This window comes from Cardiocondyla obscurior, linkage group LG07, assembly GCF_019399895.1.
Source record: "Cardiocondyla obscurior isolate alpha-2009 linkage group LG07, Cobs3.1, whole genome shotgun sequence".
NCBI lineage: Eukaryota > Metazoa > Arthropoda > Insecta > Hymenoptera > Formicidae > Cardiocondyla > Cardiocondyla obscurior.
The window spans coordinates 4,385,792-4,411,293 of NC_091870.1; the positions used below are offsets into that span (position 1 = coordinate 4,385,792).

The 25,502-nt window shown below is 37.4% G+C and overlaps 1 protein-coding gene across 1 annotated transcript in view; it reads left to right on the forward strand.

Annotated features, from left to right (window-relative positions):
- The window catches only part of LOC139104059 (odorant receptor 13a-like), a 40,796-nt gene that overhangs the window by 2,641 nt on the left and 12,653 nt on the right, over window positions 1-25,502 (forward strand). The gene's annotated exons all lie outside the window — the stretch shown is intronic.

Genomic DNA, 25,502 nt, shown 5'->3' on the forward strand with positions numbered 1-25,502 from the left:
GTTGCAATAATACTAATATTATCTTTGTTATGTGTTAACATAATAAAAAATTATTTTTAAGAGGTAAAAATAGTGTTAAGTATACATTTTTTTGAAAGTATTAAAGTATATTATACAAAGTGTTCAAACCAAACTTCAAGTTTGAAAACTGTGGGTAGACAATGAAAATTTGAAACAAAAGTTATATATTATTTTGCAAATTTTGTAATCTATAAAAGCTTTATTTTAGCTTGTTTGTAAGCTACAAAAGACTTGGTTTACAAAAAAGTACTTAAACATTCATTTTTTATACACTTTTTTGCATGCGCTGATCTCATCCTTATGTTTTTCCTTATTTTTGTCCGTCTCATGTCTCTTCTCAATTTTGTTGTGCATTTTTCCTGTTTTCTTTCATTCTTACATATCTATCTGTCTTACCCTTTCACCTTATTCTGATCTTATTGCAAATTTTATATTTATTTTTCTGTTCTAGGTTATCTTTACTTAAGTTATAAAATTTACATTTTATATGTTCCTCTCACATTCAGTACTTATATGCTTTTTCCAAATTTCCGCATCTTAATTTTATTAACGCTGTTATATTATCTCTTATTGTATTCCTATACAAATTTTCTTTTAACAAGTAATTGGGTGTTTTGTTTCCTATCTCTATTTTTTTATAACACGTATTATATCTTGTCTCTATCAACTTACTGTTTATTTATTATTTCTGAATATTTTTTTTTTTTTTTCGATGTTTTTTATATTCTTGCCATTTTTTCTTAAGTCATTAAACGCTTTTATCCAATTAAATTATAAAACTTTTCTGTTTCTACGTGGTGTAAACCTTTTTTTCACGAAAAGATTTATTTATTTGGTCTGCGCTCGTGAATAGCCAAGGAAACGAGCTAGGAGATTAAAAATTAGAAAAGAGTATGGATGTATAAACTCACCGAAGAGCAAGTATGCATAAAAAACGTATCGTGCAGTAGCGTATTGTAGCACCGTGGCCGATGCTAAAGAGTCCGTTTTCCGGACCCAGTAACAACGTAGAAAAAATTATTCAATTTTTAAATAAAATAGTCCTTTGGTGGCGTATTCTCACGTTAGTTTTTTTCCTTTTTTGAGTTGCACTTCGAGGTTGGTCTCAGGTGAGCGAGACTTGTTGCGAATTTTTGACCGAATGTGCAAAGTGTATTCCAGTGTTAATGCTTTTTATTGATTTCTTCTGTCGATGAATTTCTGCAATTCGGCATTGTGCCTGACGCGTGTAAGAATTTACTTGTTGTACTTGTTGTATCCGAGCCTCTGTTACTAGAGGCTCGTGTTGTAACTGTATCTATGAGGGACTTAAAAAAACAGTAAATTTTCTGAGAAAATTTTTAGCCAAAGGAAATTAATCTTTGTTGTCTGGGACAGAACCAGCAAAGATCTCTCGTAAATTTGAGAATGAGATCAATAGGTTAAATAATCATGAAACGTAGCATTAAAGTTAAATTTACGTTTATTTATTAAAATATGTAGTAAATTAAATTAAAAAATAGGTTTTGTTTAAAAAAAAATTTTTGATAGAGAAAAACCACACTTAAATTAAATATAATTTAAAAAATAAAAAAAATGTTTTAAATAATATTGAAATGTTAGATAAGCTTTTTCTGTTTCTTTCGTGAAAATTAATAGCATATTTAAAAAAAATCGGTGAAAAACCTGTAATTGAAAATAGTCTCCATCACTAGCCACTACTTTGTTGCATCGTTTTGGCAGCATTTGAATTCTACGTTGAAAAAACTAACACGTCTTTTCAGTCTACCCAAAAGTTGATCCATTTTTTAACATCATCATAAGAATAAAAGTGCTGCTCAGTCATGCTATGTGACATCGATCGTTATAAGTGGTAGACGGAAAGGGCAATGTCCGGTAAATATGGCGAGTGTGGCAGGACTTCTCATTTAAGCGTTTCCAAGTAGGTTTTCACCGGTTTTGAAACATATGGCTGAGTCTTGTCATGCTGCAAAATCACTTTGTTGTGTTTCTGCTCATATAGTGACCGTTTTATCATTCTATGCTCGGTTAAAACGCATTAATTGTTGTCGGTGGCAATGTCCCGTAATAGTTTTATTCGGTTTGAACAACTTATAATAAACTGTAACGATGCACCCCGACGGTGCATCATTTCCAGCAGACGACCCGCCGATGCCGCCGAACCGACCAACCGTCAGGCGAGGAGAATAAAAACGCGGCGTGCCGTAAGTGCATTCGAAAGTAACGAACGAGCCGCTCCACAACTAAGTTCCGCGCGCGAGGGAGCCGACGGCACCGCGGTTCCTCGTTCCGAAACACGCCGCGACAAAAAACATAGCGCCGCGAACGATAAGCGTCCTACCGCGAACCCCCGGCGCCTACCTTTTTTTATATAAAAAGACGACGCCGAAGCGGTAAAGACACCGTTCCTATCCGTTCGCGCCCGAGCGAACATCGACTCCGATCCGAGCATAAAGTGTCACGGGGTAGAGCACACTCTGCCTCGACCAGGAACTCCTGGTGCTCACACCAGCCCGCACCGTAGTTACGCAGTCTCCGGCTCGAGGGGTAGAGTTCACTCTGCCTCCACCGAGTATTCTCGGTCCCAGGGGAAGGCGTGCTACCGTACGGCACCTTCACGAAACTCTCGCGCCGTCGAGAACAACGGGGTGGAGATCTCTCCGCCTCGACCGAGTTATCTCGGTAAATCGACACCATACAGGCGCTACCCTCCTCTCGACCCCTCAATACCTCGCGTATTCGTCCGTCGAAAACCTTCCGCGTTAATCATATAATTGTTCCGCGACGCCGTTACGAATTTCGGTTGACGATCCGCGTAAACACCGCGCTTCATCTCACTCACGCCGCTTGCGCCGACGTCGCTCTCACTCGACGGGGTGAGCGACCGACCGTGTATTATCGCGCGAATAATAACTGTAAACGTGTAGCCGTCAACCGCGTCAGCGATCTTTGTAAATTGTATCCGACCGTCGTCACGAGACAATTCTCACTTGTATATATTTCTTTCTATTTAATAAATTCAGATTATTACTTCTTTCAAATCTCGAGTGCATCTAACGACCCTCTCACGCGAATCCTGGCATTCCGACGAGCGCTCCGGGACCGGTTCGCTAGAGCGATATTCGTGTCCGCGACAAAACGGGTCGTTTCAAAACTACACCTAACTGATCCCACCAAATGCAGAGCAAAAGCTTGGAACCATGGATATTTGGTTTTGCCAACGATATTGGGCATGGCCGGACTTACGTCACAATTTTCTACGCTTAGGTTTACCATAGTGTATCTATTTTTCATCGTCAATCACAATACAATGCAAAAATCCTTTTTTTTCTGCCGTTGAAGTAGCTGTTTACACGTAAATGTTTGAAGTCTCTCGGCTTCAACTGGTACGGCACCTAATAACTTTGCTTTTGAATCGATCCTAATGCTTTCAAACGTTTAGAAACTGTTATGTAATTAACTCCTAATAATTTTGCAAGTTCAGCTAGCGTCTAATATGAGTTATCATGAAGTAACAACTCCAATTCTTCGTCTTTAAATTTTTTCGGTGCGCCAGAGCGTTCTTTATCTTCAAGATCCAAATTATTATTTTTGAAATGTCTAAACCAATCTCTACATATTGTTTCTGACAGAGCATGTTTGCCGTATGTTTAAGATTATTTTTATATTTCCAGCTTGAAATGGAAAACAAAGGTATTGGCCCGTATTCTGAGCTCACTTTTATCGGCACCTTTAGAGGCAACAGTCTGTCTTTATCTAAATATGCACTTTTATCTCAAAAAACTTATTTTGTACCTCTTATATAGCACATTTATAAGCCTTCACTAAATGTGCCACTAAATATGCTAAAAGCCATATTTTGCAGCACATTTAGCAAAAATCCAATATGGCGGCGCCCATGCGATTTAACAAGTGAACCCATGTCGCGATTAAAGTTATTTGTAGCGATGTTAATCAACTACAGTTATTAAGAAAATAGATATACATGAAGTTTTTAGGAGTAATTAAAACTCCATGTTGCAATAGTAATGATATTAGAACGATTTAAAAAATTCATCAATCTTGTAAATGTGAGTATATACAGGGTGAAATATAATGGTTGAATGAATCTTTTACCGTACGAGTGAGTTACCGACTGTAACTTTAATTAACACTCCGCTTGATAGATAGCGGCGCTGTAGAAGTCGACCGTGTGTATAAACAAATTAAACAATATAAATGCAATAAAATAATATTAATATTATTATTATTATTATTATTATTATTATTATTATTATAAATACTATTTTATTCCATATAAATATATATAACTGAAAAAGTGGACTTCCACGTTACCTTTAAGGTACCACTTTTGACGCGTTAAGTTTTTTAAATAGACTTTTGCCTATAGCCATATTATACCACGTATTTCGACCTATTTTGTCAGTATGAAAGCTAAATAGATAAATTGAAGTCATATTGCGTAAAAGTACATGCGGATGAAAACTTTCACCAACATGTAATTGTGCGCAATGTGTCCACAATCTATTTATTACTTGAGCAAGTGCTCAAAATGAGCTCCTTCTATCTTCTCACAAAATACCGCCCTTCTCAATATTGCGCTACGTACCTGGAGTAAGATCTGTGGACTTATTGCATGGTAAGCTCGCACAATCTTGTTTTTCAGATCTTTTACGCTTCCAGGTCGCGTAGCGTAAATTTTTTGTTTACGTGACCTCACAGAAAAAAGTCTAGCGGTGTAAAGTCTGGTGAACGCGGTGACCATTTGTGAGGACCATGAAGATCGATCCAACGATAACTGAATTTTCTGTTTAACAAGGTTTTTGTTTTATTGGCCATGTGCGCAGAATGACCACTTTGTTGGAATTACATATTAATACGTGTGTTCATATGTTGCTCAAATAAATTCGTCAGCGTGAATTTTTTGTCGGTCAGGAATGTCTGATCTCGTCCCCGCGAGGTAAATTTTAAATAAACTGGACTCGATATTAACTTCAGATTTTTGACTGTTTATTACGTGTTCTGCAAGATGTAGAACTATGGTACGAATCAACGATATACAAATGACTTTAAATGCGTGCGTACACGGGCCACCAGAGATAGCGTTCGGCGGTACACTAGTCTCTCTGGTCTGCGCCGACGGCGGCGTGCGCGCACGTGTGCCGCGAAGCGCCGATATAATAAATTTTTAGAATACTATCCCTGAAAAAAAATATGTTTTATTAATAAAATTACTATTTTAAATTCAATCTTGTCTTGAAAAAGACAATTTATAATTTTGGTCGCTGTCTTGAAAAAGACAAGTAATACTTTTAATGTTGTCTTGAAAAAGACAGTTTGAATTTTGTATGTCTTGAGAAAGACAATTTGATATCCCCTGAGTAGGCCGATCAATCGTAAATATTTGCCGGCCCTGAAAAGGGCCGTTCGTGGGCGAAGCTGCGGAGGAAGACCTCAATAATCTGTCCAGTATCCGGACCGGTCGATCACTTGATTGAGACGATTAGGAATCGAATCAATCAAGTTTGCGAGAAAGTCTGGTTGGAACCGAAGTCCTTCCCAAACTTCCTTCGCATGGTCGACCAATGCTGCTATCGTCCTATCCCTTCGTGGTTCCCATCGCTGAACCATTTGCGCCCAAACGTTCTCTATTAAATTCAAGTCGGGCGAACGAGCTGGCCAGTCGATCAAAAGAATCTCGGGATGATCCCGGAACCACGCTTGTGTTTCACGTGACGTATGGACAGCGGAATTATCCTGCACTAATCGGATAATTGGCATATCCTCTTCAGGGTATATTGCGCGTACTGAAGGAAGAAGAACTTCTTCCAGTATGCGAATATACACTGTCGAGTTCATTCTCTCAGGAATGTGTACCAATTCTCCGATTGCAGTACCGGATACCCATCCCCACATCGCACACGATTTCCTTCCACTTCTGTGGAGAGGCACAACGTGATTCGGGTTCAACCGTTGCTCTTTTGGACGCCATACGTGTGGCCTGTGGTCATCACACGATACGAAGACCTTTTCATCGGTCCATATCGTGGATTCCCACTCCGCACGGCTCGTCGCTAAATTTTCTAACGCGAACGCGATCCGTTGCTCCTGATGACCAGGAGTCAACGGAATTTTGTGGGCGGGACGATAGCAGTATAACCCGGCTTCGTTTAAACGTCGCCGGGCGGTACTCGCGGACACTGGAACTTCCGCTGCGTTGATCGCCTCTTGGACGGTGCCAAAAGGACGATCCACAACGCGAGCGACGATGGTCTCGTCCTCTTCTGCTGTAGTAATCCGAGGACGACGATTTTCTGTACGATGATCATGCAAAGCATGATCCCCGTCTTCAGTAAATCGTCGTATCCATCGTCGTACAGTAGGTTCAGAGCAAGGAATATCAGCAGCAATTTCTGCTATCGATCTTCCCGCCTGCTACTGTCCGACAATTCGTCCTCGAATTTCTGAGCACAAGATTGGAGCCATTTCGTTACAACTATAATTCACTACAATAATCACTTCGCATCCGCTTCGCTTCGCAAAACCACGAAAAGTGACAAACAATCGTAGCATGTTTAACAATTGAAAATCGCGAAGCAGCACACACAAATCCAAGAAACAGTTGAGCGAATTCGTGTGAGTACTGCTTTTAGTTTTTCTCAAGACAGTACCGTCAGTATGATTACATGGCCATTTTAATATATAAATTATTAATTTTACTTTAAATTGATGATAAATCATCTTAAATCTTAATACATTAAATACAAAAATAAAATGTAACAAAATAAATTTTATGTTAAACATTTTAAAATTATTTTAATTTTAATTTTAGTTTAAGTAAATAAAAAACATATTTTCTTTCAAAATATGTCATTACTAAATGACTTTTACTTCATTACATTTAAACGCTATGTCGGCGCGCGGTGCACGTGAATATATTATTGTTCGCGGTGTATACGGAAAGAACAGACAGCACGTGGTGTATGCGGAAAGAACAGACGAAACGCTAGCGTTCGAGCAGCATATATGTCTGTCCTTAACGCTCGCATTTAAACAAACGCGTGCGAGCGAGAGCGATATTGTATACCGCTTTGATCCCGTGCCTAACCTATAGCGTTCTCTCTCCATCACGCGGTTCTCTAAAGGATGGAGCATCAAATCGCGCCCCACTACATTTTCCCCCGTCCTCTCGATCTCCTCGGCGCTCCGCGGCACACGTGCATGCTTCATTGTGTGAAGCGTGACGCGCTAGCGCACGTATACCGCCGTCGCCTCAGATCGGAGAGACTAGCGTACCGCCGAACGCTATCTCTGGTGGTCCGTGTACGTAGGCCGGTACTTTCAACTAAATGCTCTTATTTTCTTATCGAAACTCTTTTTTTCGCTCCATACCGCGGTATTTATAGATTGAACGCTTTCTGGAAATTTCGCGATATTTCTGAGAACTTCTAAGTTTGTTGATCCGGTGTTATTGTTTTTTGTCCCTACGCGTCACACCGCTGTCTATATTTATTTTACATATTTATTTAAATTTCTTCGTTTTGTCCAAGTTCTTTGTTTCGTCGTCTTTTCTCGAACAACGTGATTCCAATAGTATGTTACACCGTGGTACGGTGCGGTTGTGAGTCCGTTCGCAGGAACCGTTGTCGCAGGAGGAGTCGGTTATAGATAATAAAGAACTTTATCAAGATAACTGTATAACACTTATTTATTTTTTTGCTTCTCCGATATTGTATTACAAAAACCACGAGTAAATACGCGTCGCGTGAATTTGTATTAGAAATGCCCGCAACGGCTTCCACACCGTCGCTCATATACTTTGCCAAGCTGCAATCTCAGCGAGTTTCGATCGCGGTGGTTGACCGGAGAGGTTTATCAACCGTGTGGACTTCTTTTAATTGTTGCGTCAGCTGAATATTGTACGTAAGTTCGTCGCTCTGTTTCGACATAAGGCAATAATCCCGAAGCCCTTGTCCGATTGCGAAAGTATCAGGGCGATTTTTAGAAATTGTTTGTAACCAGAGCGCATTTTTGTGCTGCTCGGTTTACATCATCCAATAAATCTCCAAGATCTCGTCTAAGAAATTGTTACGTCCACGCCTTTTTTAATTTCTTTCTTTCTAAGATACTTAAATTCCGCTAGATAATAGATAGAAATTAATAGTCAAAGGGAAGATTAAGTGATTTGTTTTTAAAAATTGAATTATTAGCGACGCGGAAAATTCGAAAAAAATTAATAATTCGAACGGCCCTACGATAAGCGGTGCACACGATACCAAAAAATAACCCTTTAAAATTATATAAAAAGAGCGACTGAACCGTTCCATTCACTTCTCTAAAAACATTCTTGAGATCGGGTCGTAATTATACCCCCGAACCGTACGACAACTCTGTGTGTGCCACCACGACGAATCTATCCGCTCGAAAGACGAATCTATCCGCTAGAAGAACGAATCTATCCGCTCGAAGGACGAATCTATCCGCTAGAAGGACGAATCTATCCGTAGAAGGACGAATCTATCTGTCACAAGACGAATCTTTCAAAAGCACGGATTCTAAATTTTTAATTCAACATTCAAGAGTAAGTCGAACATTAATTTTTCTCCAAGAATTATTTTAACAATCGCTAAACTCAATATCGCTCAATTCTAGTGAGCCAAACAAAATCACGGCTTTCCGCGGAATCTGAGAATTCTACCTCTTATGATTACTTATTAGAAGAATTAAGAAAAAGACTTCCTTTACCGTATGGCGGAAGCATTACATGTAGAATTTATTACCCAAAACTTAAAACATTTAATTCTCCGATTTAGTCGCTCATTGGTCCCTCATATTCTCCTTCCCCTATAGAACTTCCAAATTTTACTCATTCGCCCTCTTACTCTATTTCCTGTAATTCTTCTGTCTCTCCTCTTTAAACAGATTCCTCTCCTTCCTACCGTATTTTCCTAGACAAAGTCGCAGCAACATATCCTCAAGCACCTCTCCCCTCCCGCAAAATTCAACCGTTTCCTTCTCCTTCCTTTAGAGCAAAATATAATCTATCCGATGACGAACCTGTCATTTTAATCCACCATCCAGACTATTCAATTCCTTTCATGTTCCCTGAGTCTCACCTGTCAAATTTCTACTCCCCTCCAGTTTCCTAGTATTTCCTTTTTCTTACTCCTTTGCGTATATTATAATATTATTGTAATCTTCAAATTCTTTACTGTAACTCATTTTTAAAATATATATACAGTGGCTCACGAAAGTCTACATACACACCATTAGAATCCATATAATTCATCATACTTAAAGTCGATTTTTCGGAGATTTGAAGCTGTTTTAAAAATCAAAGGAAGAGTTACCAAATATTAATTTATTGTTTTTAACTTAAAACAGCATTATTTATTAGTATATATAAACTTTTGTGAGATTTTCGATAAACGTTATTTAAGTCTTTTGTTCATACATATATTTTTTTTTTTATTAAAATGTTTCATATGTTTACAGTATTAGTTTTTCATTATAAGGAATACCTTACTTTCGCTAATGTTTCCAAAAATAATTGTTTTAATGGTAAACTGCTGGTTTTTAATATGTATGTAGACTTTCGTGAGCCACTGTATATTGTTTAATTGGATTATTTTAACTATAAGTTGCACCGGCCCCATCCTTGATAACAGGTGATTTTCTATCGCCTTATCTAAATAAATGGCCACCGATCACACGACTTAAATAAGGCGTTATATTGCCTCTCGAGATATTGACCCTTATCGGAGCCCTAGGTGTGAATGGTATCTCAAGTGCACTATTTACTGTATGTCTCGAGATTTTAAGGTCAGTTACCCAGACCTGCTTCGTCCTTATCTATTCATTTTCTGATAACCAACGGCCTGGACGTAACAAAATCTTCGGTATTGTTTGCCATCGATCTTTTCATCAATAAAATATGGTCTAATGATGTGGTCTCAAAGAATTTCCGCCCAAACGTTCGTCGACCACCGGACTTGCGAATATGCTTGTTATATCCAGTAGAGATTCTCGGTGTCCTAGTAATGTAATTTGTGGCAGTTGAACGTGCCATTATTATGGAAAATACATTTGTGCGCGACGTTACGCGACGCGTGATCACGCGCGGTACACGAGAAAAATTGGAACCACCCTGACGAGGGCGTCGCGAGGTGAAAGCAGAAATTTCGTGAGACAAATGTATTTGACCAAACTGCTATTTATTGACTACAAAAGTACAGTCACTGTCGGAACGATCATAAAATACACAAACAAAAACGCACAAAAATCTTGGATTTGCCGGTTGATAGCTGCCGATCGACCCGGTGGAAATCTTGAGGAGTCTTTAGGTACGAGACCCCCGCGACACAGAAATCTTGATGCGGAAGAAGACGCGAGGCGGCTCGGTAAACGCGACCCCGGATCGTTTCACACATAAGAGAGAGCACGAAGTGCTGAAGTTAATTGCAGACTGCAAACTATTGAGAGAAGCGGGGTCACCAAACGGAATCGCTCCGATATTTTACGTAAAACCGCGCTAAAAGATAAACTTTCCTGTGGTAAAAATGTGGTGTTGTTCGCGATGCCTAACGTGCGACTAACTTGAGCCGGCAAATCAACCAAGCTCACCAAACGAGCTCAGGAATGCGAACACGCGCGAACCGCAAGGCCAGTCTGAAAGCAACCGCGATGATCCAGCGTGAAATGCACGTATCAGGCGACCGAGGAATTCGCGTTACTTCCTCGATTGCCTGAGCATAGCGACGGGTATGCGCGAACAACATTCGTCCAAAAACAAAATGTATTTTGCAAAGTAATAGTTTTCTTTACTTACATTAAGGAACCACCGACAATACCTCAATCTGCAAACGTCATTATTTTCGTGAAGTTCTTGAGTTAGACGAATTTTGTAGGGATAAAAGTGAGCTGACTTTAAAGCTCAGTAAACTGTTACCTGACTAATTCCTGTTTCTATCGTCACGACTCGCATACTGATTGTTGGCTCGTTCTCCACAATTTCTTTGAACAACGTCGAATTTGTACGCCGTTTTCGGCCTACACAAAATATGAAAGTGGTGTAAAATATTAAACTTTTTGTAATAAATATGTTTGAATTAAATGAATAAAATACGTACCTGCAGGCTTAATAGATCTAAATTGTTTATATTGTCAAAGCCTTGACACCAGCCTTGTAAAAAATTGATGATAAAGCTGTTCTCGCTTCGGGTATTGTTAAGCATAAACTCTCGCGGCTTCGTACGAATTTTCATGACATTGAATGCATACCGAAATCATGTACATTTCACAGTAGAGAATAAACACGGGTTCTAACCCAGGAGCGTTGAGGGAGGCGAGGGGACGGGGGAAAAAATCTGCGATGAGAGGAGCGCGGGGAGAGGTAGCCGTAGGTGGGAAGAGACGGGGGGTATCTGTCGCCCATTCATTACCCCCGTCTCCTCCACCTACGCTCCCAGCAACCCGTGTTTATTCCTTACAACACCCCGCGCTAGCAACCACCGTTAATATATATATTACAAATAAAATAAAAACTTACGTTTTTTAATTTTGCCGCATTTTTTTCACCCGCGGCAATTCGCTGTCTACAAAGGCGAATCGTTTCCCGTGGGTGCACAAGTTCATCCGCTTGTCTATAACGTACCCACACTCGTCACCCACGGGGTTTTCGGGAACAGAACGAGGTGTTCTGTCAAAAGTCAATATTTCTCCACGTTCGCACTCACCGCGTATGTGATTATCGTAATATAAGCTCAATTGAGCTGAACTGTTTTTTTGGTGTGTGCTACACCACACACCGCCTGCACTAAACGGGTGCGATCCCCAACTCGCGGCGCGCGAGAATGTGTACCAACGATGCACACTTTTTTCCATTTAAGAAGTTAATTAGACGTGTTGCACTTGAAAAATCAGCATGCGACTGACAGGCAACAGCTACGAGCTCACTGCAGACAGTCAGAAAGAAAAACGAAAGCATTTTTTTATCAACAGCAGTCCCGAAGGTGTGACATATACTCGTGAGAATCTTTTACAGCGTTTAGCACGTTTGAAACTTAAGATGCATTCTATCACGCAATGAGAGATTAAGAAATTATTTCATTTAAAAGATGTATCTCGAAAATGTGACATATACTTACGCAAATCTTTTTACATTTAATTCCGAGTTTTTAAAGAAATATGTATGAGATCAATCAATCAATAGTTCATGGATATTGGGGGAAAAATGCAACAATAAAAAATTTTTTTAATATAAACATTTAAATTATATATTTATTATAAAATATAACATTATTTGTATATTTTGATGGCAATAAAAAAATGTTTTTAATATAATATAATATAATACAATATAATATAATACAATATAATATAATAAAATATAATATTACTTTCGCGCTCCGAATACTAGAGCTAGCAGCTCACAATCAATAATTTGATTCCCATCATAGCAATCGCTAGCATGTATCGCGCTTACAACCTCGTCACGAGTTTTAGCAGTGGAAGCGATGCTAGCAAATCGTGCAAATTTCGAATCAATTATTTTAAGAAAAGATGTTAATTTATTAAACGCTAATGTAATACACTCATCAAGATCAATCATTTTAAGAAATGTCGATTCCATCATCATTAAGCATTTGCCAGCTGATTCAAACCGCAGGACATCCATGCCATTAAAGTTGCGTAGTCTGGCTGTCAACGCACCAAGGTACACGAAGTCTTGAAGATTTTTAAAATCGTTGTGGAGCAAACTTAAAATGTTTGCGCGATACTCGCAGAGTGATTTCCAAGCCTCGAGAAATAGCGGCATTTCCAATCCTCGATTATCGCCAATAATAATTTCCACATAACTAGGTGTTCCAACATTAACACCAATTTCTAAATATTTATAACTCGTAGCCGTCAATGCATATCGCTTACATAAAATACGGATTGCATGATCTTTAGATGAGCTAGTGTAAAATAAAAAAAAATGACCATATAAAGTTTTTATTAAAAAAAATTTTTTAGTTAGAAAAATTAATACTCACTCATTATTCACACACGATGTGCTAGATGCATTAGCTGGCGTGTAATAATTCATATTACACGCATATGATGTATTAGCTGGCACATTAAATTTCATATTTGTATTAGTTGGCACGTAAAAATCCATCACATTAAGAACGGTAATAACAGATCAGTTTGATGCGCGTGTTACATTTAATGTGATATAATTGTTCCGAGATTTTTTTATACAGGGTGTCCCTGACATAACGAAGGATACTTGGTGAGTGGGTAGATCTCCTAAAGACAAGTATAAAAGTCCCATGTAATTTTGCATTATTTGCACGAATGACGGAGATAGGAATTTTTAAAAATTAAACTTGTAGGGCAAATAGGAGCGCACGGTCAGAAGCGGCTTCGCCTCAAAAGTATAAGTCCTTCCCACTCGACTCAAGGATTGGGCGATGTACGAGCGAGACAATGCGACAACGCGCGAGCGAAACGATGCGACAACGCGTGCGGAGAGGCGGCCGATAACGCGCGAGCGAGACGATGCGACGACGCGCGAGCGAAACAATGCGACAACGCGCGCGAAGAGGCGATCGACAACACGCGAGCGAGACGATGCGACGACGCGCGAGCGAAACGATGCGACAACGCGCGCGAAGAGGCGATCGACAACACGCGAGCGAGATGATGCGACGACGCGCGAGCGAAACGATGCGACAACGCGCGCGAAGAGGCGATCGATAACACGCGAGCGAGACGATGCGACGACGCGCGAGTGAGGCTAAGTTCCAAATGTAAAATTATTATGTGTAAAATGCAATCATTTCCGCACCACCTTTGAGGTAGATTGCTTGGTGCGTTTTTTTTAACGTGGTATCCCCAGTAGGCCTAATCCACCGGCATCAGTTCAATGCAACAATTGTTCGAAGTGCCGTCCTTGTTGTTGTAAACAAAGTTCGGCTCTTCGAACAATTTGTTGCGTTGCCCTGTATGCCATATCGAGCGTAATCGTACCAAAGGCCGCTATGATTGCATCGCGAACCTCCTCAACGGTACGATCTCGCACATTTTCTATGTGGGCTTTAATGTGGCCCCAAACAAAATAATCCAGCACGTTCATATCCGGGGAACGTGCTGGCCACTCAATCGGACCCCCCCGCCCCATCCATCTATCTACAAATAAATTATTTAATGTTTCCCGCGCGCGCCGAGAAAAATGTGGCGGTGCACCGTCTTGTTGGAAAATTAAGGCTTGACGAATGTTAAGCGGAACATCTTCCAACAAGACGGGCAACTGATTTTCTAAAAAATTAGTATAAATTTCTCCGTTTAAATTCGGAGGGAGAAAGTACGGTCCTATCTGAAATTTAACAATAATGATATTACAAATTTTATTTTGCTTCTTATGAAATGAGTTATTATGTAATAAGAATACTTACTATTAAGTTTCCGACAATTCCGGCCCACACATTTATTTTCCACCTGTACTGAAACGCACAAGTTCGAACTGCTCGCGGGTTATTGTGCTTCCAAAGTATAAAATTTTTAGAATTAAATACGCCATTTGGCGTAAAGATCGCTTCGTCGGTCCATAATATGTGGTCGGGAAAGGTATTATCTCGCCGACATTGCGCGAGAAAGCCTATGGGTGTTTTAATAATAATTACTTAAAGTAAATTTTTTATTTTAAAGAAATAACAGAATGGAAAATACATACCTTGGCAAAAAATTGTACGCTGAATTTTGTCACGCGGTAAAAGTTGTTGCACGCGTTGCAAATGATAGCCGTGCAACCCATCTTGTTTGAGAATTTTTTGCACTGTGCTTCTTGGGATACCAACAGCGTTTGCAACTCTGCGTATACTGGTTGATGCATTATTTTCAATCGCGCGTAAAACTGCTTCTTCCCGTCTTACGTTGCGACGCACTCCACAATCATAATTTAATCTATTTAGACGATCCCGACCTAAACATCCCGATCGTCTCGCACGTTGGATGCACCTTAAAATCACATTTGCCGTGGGCCGATTACGATTAGGAAATCGTTGGAAATACACTCGCACCGCACGATCTGCAGATTCCCTCGCGATACCGTAACAAATAATCATATCGAGGTATTCGGAATTTGTATACTTCATTTTGCCGTATAACAAATATCACAGTGCGTATTACTCTGCCACTAATAGCACAGTGCGACGACACGCTGAGGCACAGAACAGTCCTCGAAAAACAATTGAATATAGACCGTCTTGTTGTCAGAACGAAACGTCTTTCTGATTTTCAATTGTTTTTTTTCTTTACATTATCTCATTAGTTTTATAAAGAGTATTTATTATTAAAGTACACATTTTATGTTCTATTTTGGGGGAGTCTTTTTTGGGGGGAATCTTGATTTTGTTTAAATATAATTTCTATTTTCTTAAGATTCTTGGCGCATTTATTTGATCTCATTAATTTTATGAAGAGTATTTGTTATTAAAGTACACATTTTATGGTCTATTTTTGGGGAGTGTAATTTTAAGGGAGTCTTTTTTTGGGGGAGTTGTGGTTTTGCTTAAAAACTTTTTCGAAGACGCTTTTCTCGCTCGCCTATACTTGGCGCTTTTTTTGAACCTTTTTTTTAAAAAAGGTCAGTTTTTTGGGGGGATATCATTCATTTTGTAGTTAAAATCTTTTTGGGGAGAGTTTTGGTTTTGCTTAAAAACTTTTTTAAAAAAGCTTTTCTCGCGCACTTATATTTGGCGCGTTTTTTAAACCTTTTTTTTAAAAAGGTAAGTTTTTGGGGGAATATTATTTATTTTGTAGTTATAGTATAATCTAGAGACACGTTAGTGTTTTGCGTTACGTGCACAAGCAGCGTGATCGAGCGTGTCATTACGCGAGATCTTTTATTCTGAGCTATTGAGATGTTTGGATCTCAACAACGGTCTAACCGATAGCTTTTTAAACGTGTTTCTTTATATATAAGTTTGTACATAAAATACACTTTTTTTGTTTTATCTATTTTTGCTGTACGATTGATACTTTTTAGAACAATGTTTGATAAAATTGATGCTATAACAAGTTCGGGGTAAACTTGTGTCACACTTGTACGGTTCGACATGTGTTTGTAATATTATAGAAAATAGAATGGGCCCCATCCGACGCCCAAACTCGTGAGACGCACCAAATTAATTTTTTTCGTCTCTCCGTTGTAGTATTACATTTGACGCCTCATTGACGCCTCATACGTTTTTATATAGGTTTGCAATATTTAGTTTTGTTTATCACTACTCGAGTTTCTCGAGAAAAATCTTTGGCTTTGTTCAGCAGAAAAAACTGCTTTGCAACTATTATAAAAATATTAAAATTGATTAGCGCATTTTTTAATAAAAATTGTAAAGTCTATTTTAAATTTAGATCGTATTAATATTTTTGTAAAGAAGATTTTATTTAAAAAATTATTCAAAGTATCAAGACAAACCTAGGTTCATGCTTGTACGGTTTCACATAAATTTGTAATATTTAATAGATATTTATTACGCGATCATCACTCATCAATAAACACAGTCGATAAATGAAATAGAGTCGATAAATCAATCCATGCCATCTAGCGGCGCGAAAACGAAAAGGACATTTTCGTCGTCGACGACGTTAAAATAAAATGTGATTTTACTCTTGCAAGCAAACTTTACATCGCGATATCTTCGTTTGTAAATAACGTAGCGAAAAAATAAAAACACTTTTATTATATAAATTGACCCTAATCTACACAATGAACCTATGTACAAAGCAATCGGTTCAGCCATTGTCGAGATCCAAACATGTATGAATTTCTTAAAATGGGTCTCGCGTATAATAGGCAGGTAGTACGCTGCGCCTATACTTGGCGCGAGGCACTACCGTGCCTCGTGATTGAACGTTTTGTTCTTTTTGGTGTAGATGTAGAAGACGATGCTAAAAGGTCTTGACTATCATTAATATCGTTATTATCACTGTCAGAATCTAAAATATCAAATAATGGTTTAATATGTAGTTTTCCTACTATACAGGGTGTCCCGCGAAAAGCGGAAAATCTCTCGGATGTAGGTAGATATTAAGAATATAAATATAAAAGTTCTATAGCAATTTGTCGAATGCGCCATATTAACATTAATACGAATTGTTTTAATCTAGCAAATAAGAGCACGCTTTTATTCGTTCGGTTATAAAAATTTGTATCAATGTTAAGATTGCAAACTCGACAAATTGCTATAGAACTTTTATATTTATATTCTTAATATCTACTTACATCCAAGAGATTTTCCGCTTTTTCGCAAGACACCCTGTATACCATATATAAATACAAATAACATAAACAAACCTGCCCTTAACTTTACTATATAATATACAGTAGCATATAATATAAAGTAGCATTATTTCTTACCAGATGCAGAATGCTGACGTTTAGACATTGTAGTATTTACAGATTTTCTTCCACTTTTAATACTAACAAAATTATCATTAAAATAAATCTAAACCGTGGTCTAAATCGTCTTTCACTCACAATTCACGTATTACAGGCAACAAACCGGGTATTGATAATCGAGAAAAGATCCAGAGATGATAATGACACCATTAAATATGTCACCGTTAAGATAAAAAAATAGTTGCCACTCACCCGTGCACACCGGTTGTCAAGAGTAATAAAAAAAGAGAATCGCAAACAAATTGTTTTTGCGACTTCGAGCCAAGCGCCGAGCGCTAGCACAACATTACCGACCGTAAACTCGACATTCCAATCACGGCACTTATGTGTCGTCGATCGGTAAAATCATATTGTAAAAATGTAAAATAATAAAATATTTTATCCAAATTTTGACGAGAATTTTAAATATCTTGATCTCGTCAGGATCTTGAGATCCTGAATCTCGATCTCGATCTTGAATGTTACAAGTAATCTCGATCTTGAATCTCGTCTCGATTTCAAGACGAGATCGAGACGAGATCGAGATTTATCTTGTCTCGTGCGCATCACTAATGCTCGGAGCATTTAATTAATTACGCGTTTTTTTTTTATTAACAACAAGCGAAAGACGTTTGATATAAAAACAAGTATAATGTAAACACGCGATGACTCACGAGTTATTATTGTCTACCGCGAGAAAATAAGATAAAAATGAACAAGCGTCGACCTAATACTAATAAGATCAAAATATATAATTAACACCGGCAGCAATCAATCCAATAAACACATCCTAACAACGACAATTAAAAACAGCGTTCAAATTTTTTTATTTCTTCTTTTTATAAAATAGTCTAATAATTAAATAAAGTATATAATTGTTAATTTTTGTATAAACATGTAAAAACATTAAAAAAATAAAAAAGTTACATAGGCCTGACTCGAACTAGCGATCTTGTGCTTACTAGACCAGAGCTGTCCGCGCTGGACTACCACGCTGCTTCGAAAATAAGTCTAACTTTTCGGTACTTTAATACATCGCAAATGTTTAAACTCGATTTTCATTTTTTATTTTAGAGAAGCTCATCGAATGACTTTACAATATTAATGTAGGAACACCAATTTTCAAACTCTGCAAATTTGAATAAAATCAGTGTTCCGTTGAGCGCGACCTCCCCTTGTTAATAATATACAGTTATATACAGTTATATATAATAATATACAATAATATACAGTAAGCGTTGTCACTTCATTTCGCTCGCGTGTCGTCACATCGTCTCGCTCGCGCGTTGTCTCCTTGTCTCGCTCGCCGCGCGCTGATTCCGTCCATCACCTATAAGATATTCACGCCGCTGTCTATCGCGCTCTCACTCAGCCCACGCTTCTTTGCCGCTCTTACGAGTACATAAATTTAATTTTTTTTCTCGGAAATTCAGAATTTTTTTAAATGGTAAAGGATTTTTCGTCTTAATTCGATTAGTTCTATCTACTATTTTTAACTCCGTCCACTGATCTGGGACACCCTGTATGTTTAAATAAAATTTAGTTTTTTTAGGCTCTAAAATTTGTCTCCCTTTCTCGTTAGCTCTTATCATTTGATTAACATTGGTTATTCAAATCGATAAGATTACCAGGCATCACCACGTGGAGGTGAGGATAGGAATTGAGTAGAAAAAACTATACGACGATAAAAGTTATGTTCGAGTAGACACTGTTAGCATTATTAATGTGAAAGCAACGCATTGCATTATTGTTATTCATATCATTATTAACAACAAAAATAAAATGCATAACTTTTTTATATAACAATAGTAATGTCTTCTCAAAAACAACCAAAGTCGTGTATTATGCTTTTACTACCCCTTTGAAACCCAAAAAATATAGTGTCTCTTACAGACATGGTGTCTCTTACAGACATGGTGTCTCTTACAGACATGGTGTCTCTTACAGACATAGTGTCTTTTTCAGACATGGTGTCTCTTACAGACATGGTGTCTACTCATGACAATAATTAAATTAGCATTTTTTACATATTTTAAAACATATGCTATTAATTTTTTCTCACTTTATATGGTATAAAATAATATAACATAAAAATGCAATAGTATCATCTTCATTAATGTCATACGTGGAGTAGAATACTAATCTACTTTTCTTTTTGGTTTAACGTTTAGCGTACGAATGGTCTGTGGATATTACAGCTGTGACTATTTTATTATTATTAGATGAAGATGCAACAGCATCATTGTCATCATTGTTGTATGCGGAATACAATGTTAAAGTACTTTTTTTTTAAATACAATGTTTAGCGTACAAATTGTCTGTGGACATTAAAGCTATGTGATTCTCATCTATACTCATATTTAAAATATTTTGTTTTTTTTTCGTAATGCAGATTTTAAAACACAAATAGCATTAACACTAGCCAAAGAAAGTTGATTACGTTTTTTCGTTTTTATATCTGTTAAAAATGAAAATACTCTTTCAGAATCGGCATTAGAATTTGGAAATGTTCTAACTGTATTAATAAGTAATTTTAAATTTTTATATCTCTGTATGTTATTTTTACTTTTAAAAATTTCTTTCCACATATTATCAAAGTTTAATGTTGCGAGATGCTGTTTCTCTGCATCTATAAAATCTAAATGTATTTTAGACCATTCATTTTTCAAACCGTTCTTGTCAAAATCACCGATGGTTTCAGCAACAAAAGAAACGTCATTAAACGTAAGTCTCTGTGTGCATCAAATAACGCTGCATGTTGGAAGACTTTTAATTTACATAAAAATTTATTATTTATTGGTAATTTTTTACAAATTTGTTCCGCTGCAGTAACATAAAATTCTAAACAATTTTTTCTTATAATATTTGCTTCATCCGCGTGTCCGTTATTAGATAAATCATCTAGATATTCTTCACAATCTGATCCTAAAGTAATATTTTCAAGAGGTTTTTGATTTTCATTTAAAGCAAATGTAACATTAAGTACATTTTTTAATACCTCTTGTTTTAAAAAAATTTCACACAGTTGAATCAAAAGATGCATTAATTTTGGATGCAAGAGATGTATTCTTGTTTCAACTGCTTGAAAAAATATATTAAACTTATTAAAAAATTGTAAAAAATATTTTAAAAATAAGAAATATGCCTTTAAGTCTATACTTTGCATAGTACATTTTAAATTTTCAGCTACACTCGATTTCTCATTCACAATCATGTCAGTCAAGAAATGTTTTATAGTATCCCAAGACTCTAAAATTCTTTCAATGCACATATGACGAGAAAGCCTTTGCGTTTCACATAATCTTAATAGTTTGTGGTTTGTTTCTTGAAAGCAATTGCAAAATTCACGAAAAATTGCTGAGCGCTTAGGACTACTATTAACATAATATCCAATTTTTAAAATAAAATCTTCGTAAACATGAGGTATTTTATCACATGCAGCATTTGCAACTAACGCAATAGAATGACGTGGACATGAAAGAGTTAATACTTTTGAATTTATTTTTTCAAACTGTGTTTTAAATGATAAATTTTTCCCTTTTATTGCTACATTATCGCATGATAAAGCAACAATGTTTTGAAATGGAATTTTTAATTTCCACATTTCTGTTTTAAAAGCATTAAATAATTTCTTTGCACTGCAATCTTTTGCATCTAAATTTATTAATTTTACCAATTGTGAATGAATATTTAATGTTTCTGGATCAACGTATCGAACGTGAAACGTCATCCATTTTTCATTTGTAATATCTGACGTTTCATCTATAAAAATTGTAAATTTCGTATTTTGTAACGTTTCTACTACGCGATTTGTCTCGACTGGAGCTAAAACGTTAGAAATTATATTCGAACATTTTGCCGCGCTTAACTTCATACTTTTCAAGACATCGGGATCTTTCCCTACATCTTGAAAATAATTCAGAATTATTTCAGCAGTGTCAAATGAAATATTTTTGTTAGCAATTAACGTGGCATATCGAATTTCCGCTATTTTTTTTTGATCATCGAAAGATAAAAATGTTTCATTATGTTTTGTGCATAACTCTGTGTTTGTTTCTTCATACTCTTTTAAATTATCAATGTGCGTTTTGGATTCTGCATGCCGATAAATATTTCTTTTAGTTACATATTTAAACGATTTCTTACAAATAGTACAAAAATATGAATTTTTATCGTCAAGTACTTCATGCAACCAAGGCTTAAATTTTGCAATATCAAGCCATTGTTTTCGAAAATTTATATTGTATACAGATTTTTTATTAGTATCTTCTATTGAAATACCGGAACTACTTGATGTATTCTTTATTATATTATTTTTATGGCATGCAGATTCCATATGCCTAGAAACATGTGACAAATAACACGAAAAATTTTTATTACATATAAAACAATGACAAAGACTATTATTATCAGGAACTCTACCTATCCAAGATTTAAATCGATCGTCAAAAAGCCAACTGTCCGAAAAAACTGATTTCATTTTCTTTTTCGCGTCATCACATGCTTTAGATGCTTCCATTTTAATAAAAAAATATAATTTCAACAAAAAATGTAAAAATATAAATAATTCTAAAATATACCTTATTACTGTTTATCACTATTGCACCATTAAATTCTAGCTTATAATTTATACTAAGCCAGCAGCGTTATCAAAAGGCACGGTAGTGCCTCGCGCCAAGTATAGGCGCAGCGAGGTATATTAATTACAACTGTGTTCTTAATTCGCTGTACACCCCACAAAACACTTGTAAATCTACTATCTACTAATCGTACACTCACATTTGCAAAAACACGCGCCCAAAGAATCTCGACTAAACATCTAAATTCTAAATTACGGCGAAAAATAAGATACTATGATATCAACACAGTACTTATTCGCGTCTTCGACGGTGCACGACTGACCAAAGAACCCGTTTCAATTTCCTAAATTCCAAGCAAAAGCGCGAAATTCGCGACGTGGGCTGGCTATTGCATAGTTTCAAAACGTATAACGAATAGCCATTGGATAGTTTGAAAAAATTTAGACCAAAATGAACCAATGGTCAGTCGTACGTATGTTCTCTTCTCTACTATTGGCGTTCACGTCGTTAAAATTTATTGACGTCACTAAATGACCGCGGCCGCGACGTCGTCGACAGACTCGACGACGGCCGCCGCACAGCGCAATGAAAAAGAGTGAGAAAGAATGAACGAGTGAGTGAATAAGCGCTTTACAAAACGCAGCGACTTTTAAAGTTTTCATTGTATCAAAGAACTTTATTACCACGTATCAATAAACTGTATTATTATTGTATCAAAGAACTGTATTATTACGTCCATCAGCTAACCCATAAAAATTGTAAACACATACGAAATATAGTTTCAAAAGGCGCGCAAAAATTGATGCAATATACTTTCATGTTCTACCCGTTCTAACAATTCTGTAAATTAAAAATATGTCGACAAATAATAAAAATTGGAAATTTTTTTTTATTAATAAGGCCTGGTTTTACTAACACACGAGTAAATCTAATCGGTTGGATAAACTTTCGGAATTGTAACTACCAAATAGAAAATTGATGATGAGGTGCAAATAAAAAATTAAAATCTGCATAGCGCTGTAATCGATTTAATTTATTAAACATCTCTCGCTCAACCTTTATAAAATTTCCACTTATTCATATTTGACGAAAGTACTGTAGTTTTTACGTCAAAATCTGAAGTTGGATTACATTAAATTAACAAGAAATGTTATGCAACATTTTGAAAAATGTATAACAATTAAAAAGTAAAAAGTTGTAGCACATTTACGACCAGCGAACGCAAGTATTATTTAATAGAAAAAGGCTCAGTCAGTTTTAAATTGATCAACATAGGCAACAAGTAATCAGCGGCGGGCGGCGAACAGATTGAAAAAACAAAGTATCGGCTAGGCATTACTCGGCTAAGCGAAACGGCAACGGTGGATAGCAGCGAATTCGTTGAGCAGACAACGTTGCACGCCGCGAATTGATAATCCTCGTTTTTGCGGCATTTTACACGCGTACTAGGTCTAGGATTTTGACTAATAACAGGGAAATTATAGCAAGCTTTGCGAATCAACAAATTACTTTTATTTTCGGTTTCATATAATGCATCGCCGAATTTGAGTATTGCAATTTTACATCGTGAAAATGTTTAAACTGTTTAAATAATTTTTTGCAAAAAAGTCACTCATCGGATTCGATCGTCGGACAATGCTGTAACGTTGTTAAAAAAAAATTATAAAAATCGGACACGCGATCTCGGAGATATCCATTTGATAACTAGCAAAAATGTTAATATTGTAAGACAAACCTATGTATGTGTAAAACAAACCTATGTATGCGACTAGCGACCAATGAGGAGCATCAAGACTCGCGCAGTAATACACGGCAGCGGCGTTGCCGTGCGAGTGAACGAGACTTAGTAGTTGGCTAGCAGTTGTTGTATAGTGAGCATGGTATAAAGAGAAAAGGTGAAAGGACTTTCTTTGGTGTTAGACATTTCAATTTTTGATCATTCCCAAATCTATCGACCCGGAACTGTCCACCCGACGCTCAGAGGCCAATATTCCCTTACAGTTTATCAGAAGTGGGATTCGGAAGGTGAATTCGGGCGGTGGATACGGAAGGTGGATTCAGAAGGGCCAGAAAGCTTACACGAGGCCAAGGGAATTTAGACGAGACGTGCAGATGAGAAAAGTGTACTCATTCAAAGAAGAATTTGGTTGCTGTGTATCGCGAAGTTAGTCGTGAGAGGCGTGCGTATCTAAGGAAAAATAGAACAAAAGTAAAACGGTCGTGGTTCGACGCCATTACGAGCAGTTGCAAGCTAGCAAAAGGACAGACAAGTGTAGTTTGCGTGGCAAGTCGGCACAAGAAGGGTACGCAATTCGTATACGCGATTGTGAGCTAGAGACACGTGGGTGCAAGAAATCGGTTGTGCGAGCGGGCTGTGTGCCGAGAACCAGGTGCTCGAGTAGGCTGTGTGCCAGGAAGCCCGGGCAAGCACATAAAGTGACGCAGTACGCAGGCGCGACTGGAGAAGATACACGCGATTGGCTTATACAGCCGAAGAAGATATACGCGATTGGTTCGCGCAGTCAAGAAAGAAATACGTTATTGGTCCGTGCAATCGAAGAAGAAATTTGTGATTGGTCTATTTGATCACGTGACACGAGAAAGGCAACCATGATTAGTCCACAGAATTTCACAGCAGCGACACTCAGAGAGGTGCTACGGGGAATGGGTGAGTCCGCTGCAGGAACAAAAGCCGAACTTATTCAAAGGCTTAAGGCAGCAGATCCCGAGAATGACTGGATTAAAAACGTGAAGGAAGTTCTGGACGAAGGAAGTGTGCAGGAAGGACAAGACGAAGGTGCAGGAAGTACACATGATGCATCTAACGAAGACAAAGTCAGAAATACGCGAACAAACCGTGCAAGAGAGATCACCGGTGTGAATAATATGGAACGAGAGTTAGAGTTACGAGAACTAGAAAGACAGCTAATGGAACGTGAGCTGGAGATTGTTCGTCGCAAATTAGAAATGTTGAGAAATATTAACCAACGAGATTCAGTGTCACATCGAGCGAGGTTAGACAGAGCAGATCTTGACAGGCCTACTAAAGTAAATATTAATTCAATTGCCGAGTTATTACCTCAATTCACAGGAGAAAATAAAGATTTTGAGAAGTGGGAACGACAGCTTAGACTGCTCAAAGAAACCTATGGTTTGGACGATAATACAACCAGAGTATTAATAGGCATACGACTAAAAGGGAAAGCTCTGAGCTGGTTCCATTCAAAAGCTGAGTTTCTTGAAATGACGACGGTACAACTGCTTGACGAAATGAAGAACATGTTTTGCCACAAACTCAGTAAATTTTTGTTAAGAAAGGAATTCGAGAAACGCAAGTGGGAGATAGACGAATCATTTAGCGCATATCTCCATGACAAAGTTATACTGGCTAATCAAATTCCAGTAGATGAAGAAGAAACGTTGGAATATATCATTGAAGGAATACCTGATTCATCTTTGAGAGATCAAGCACG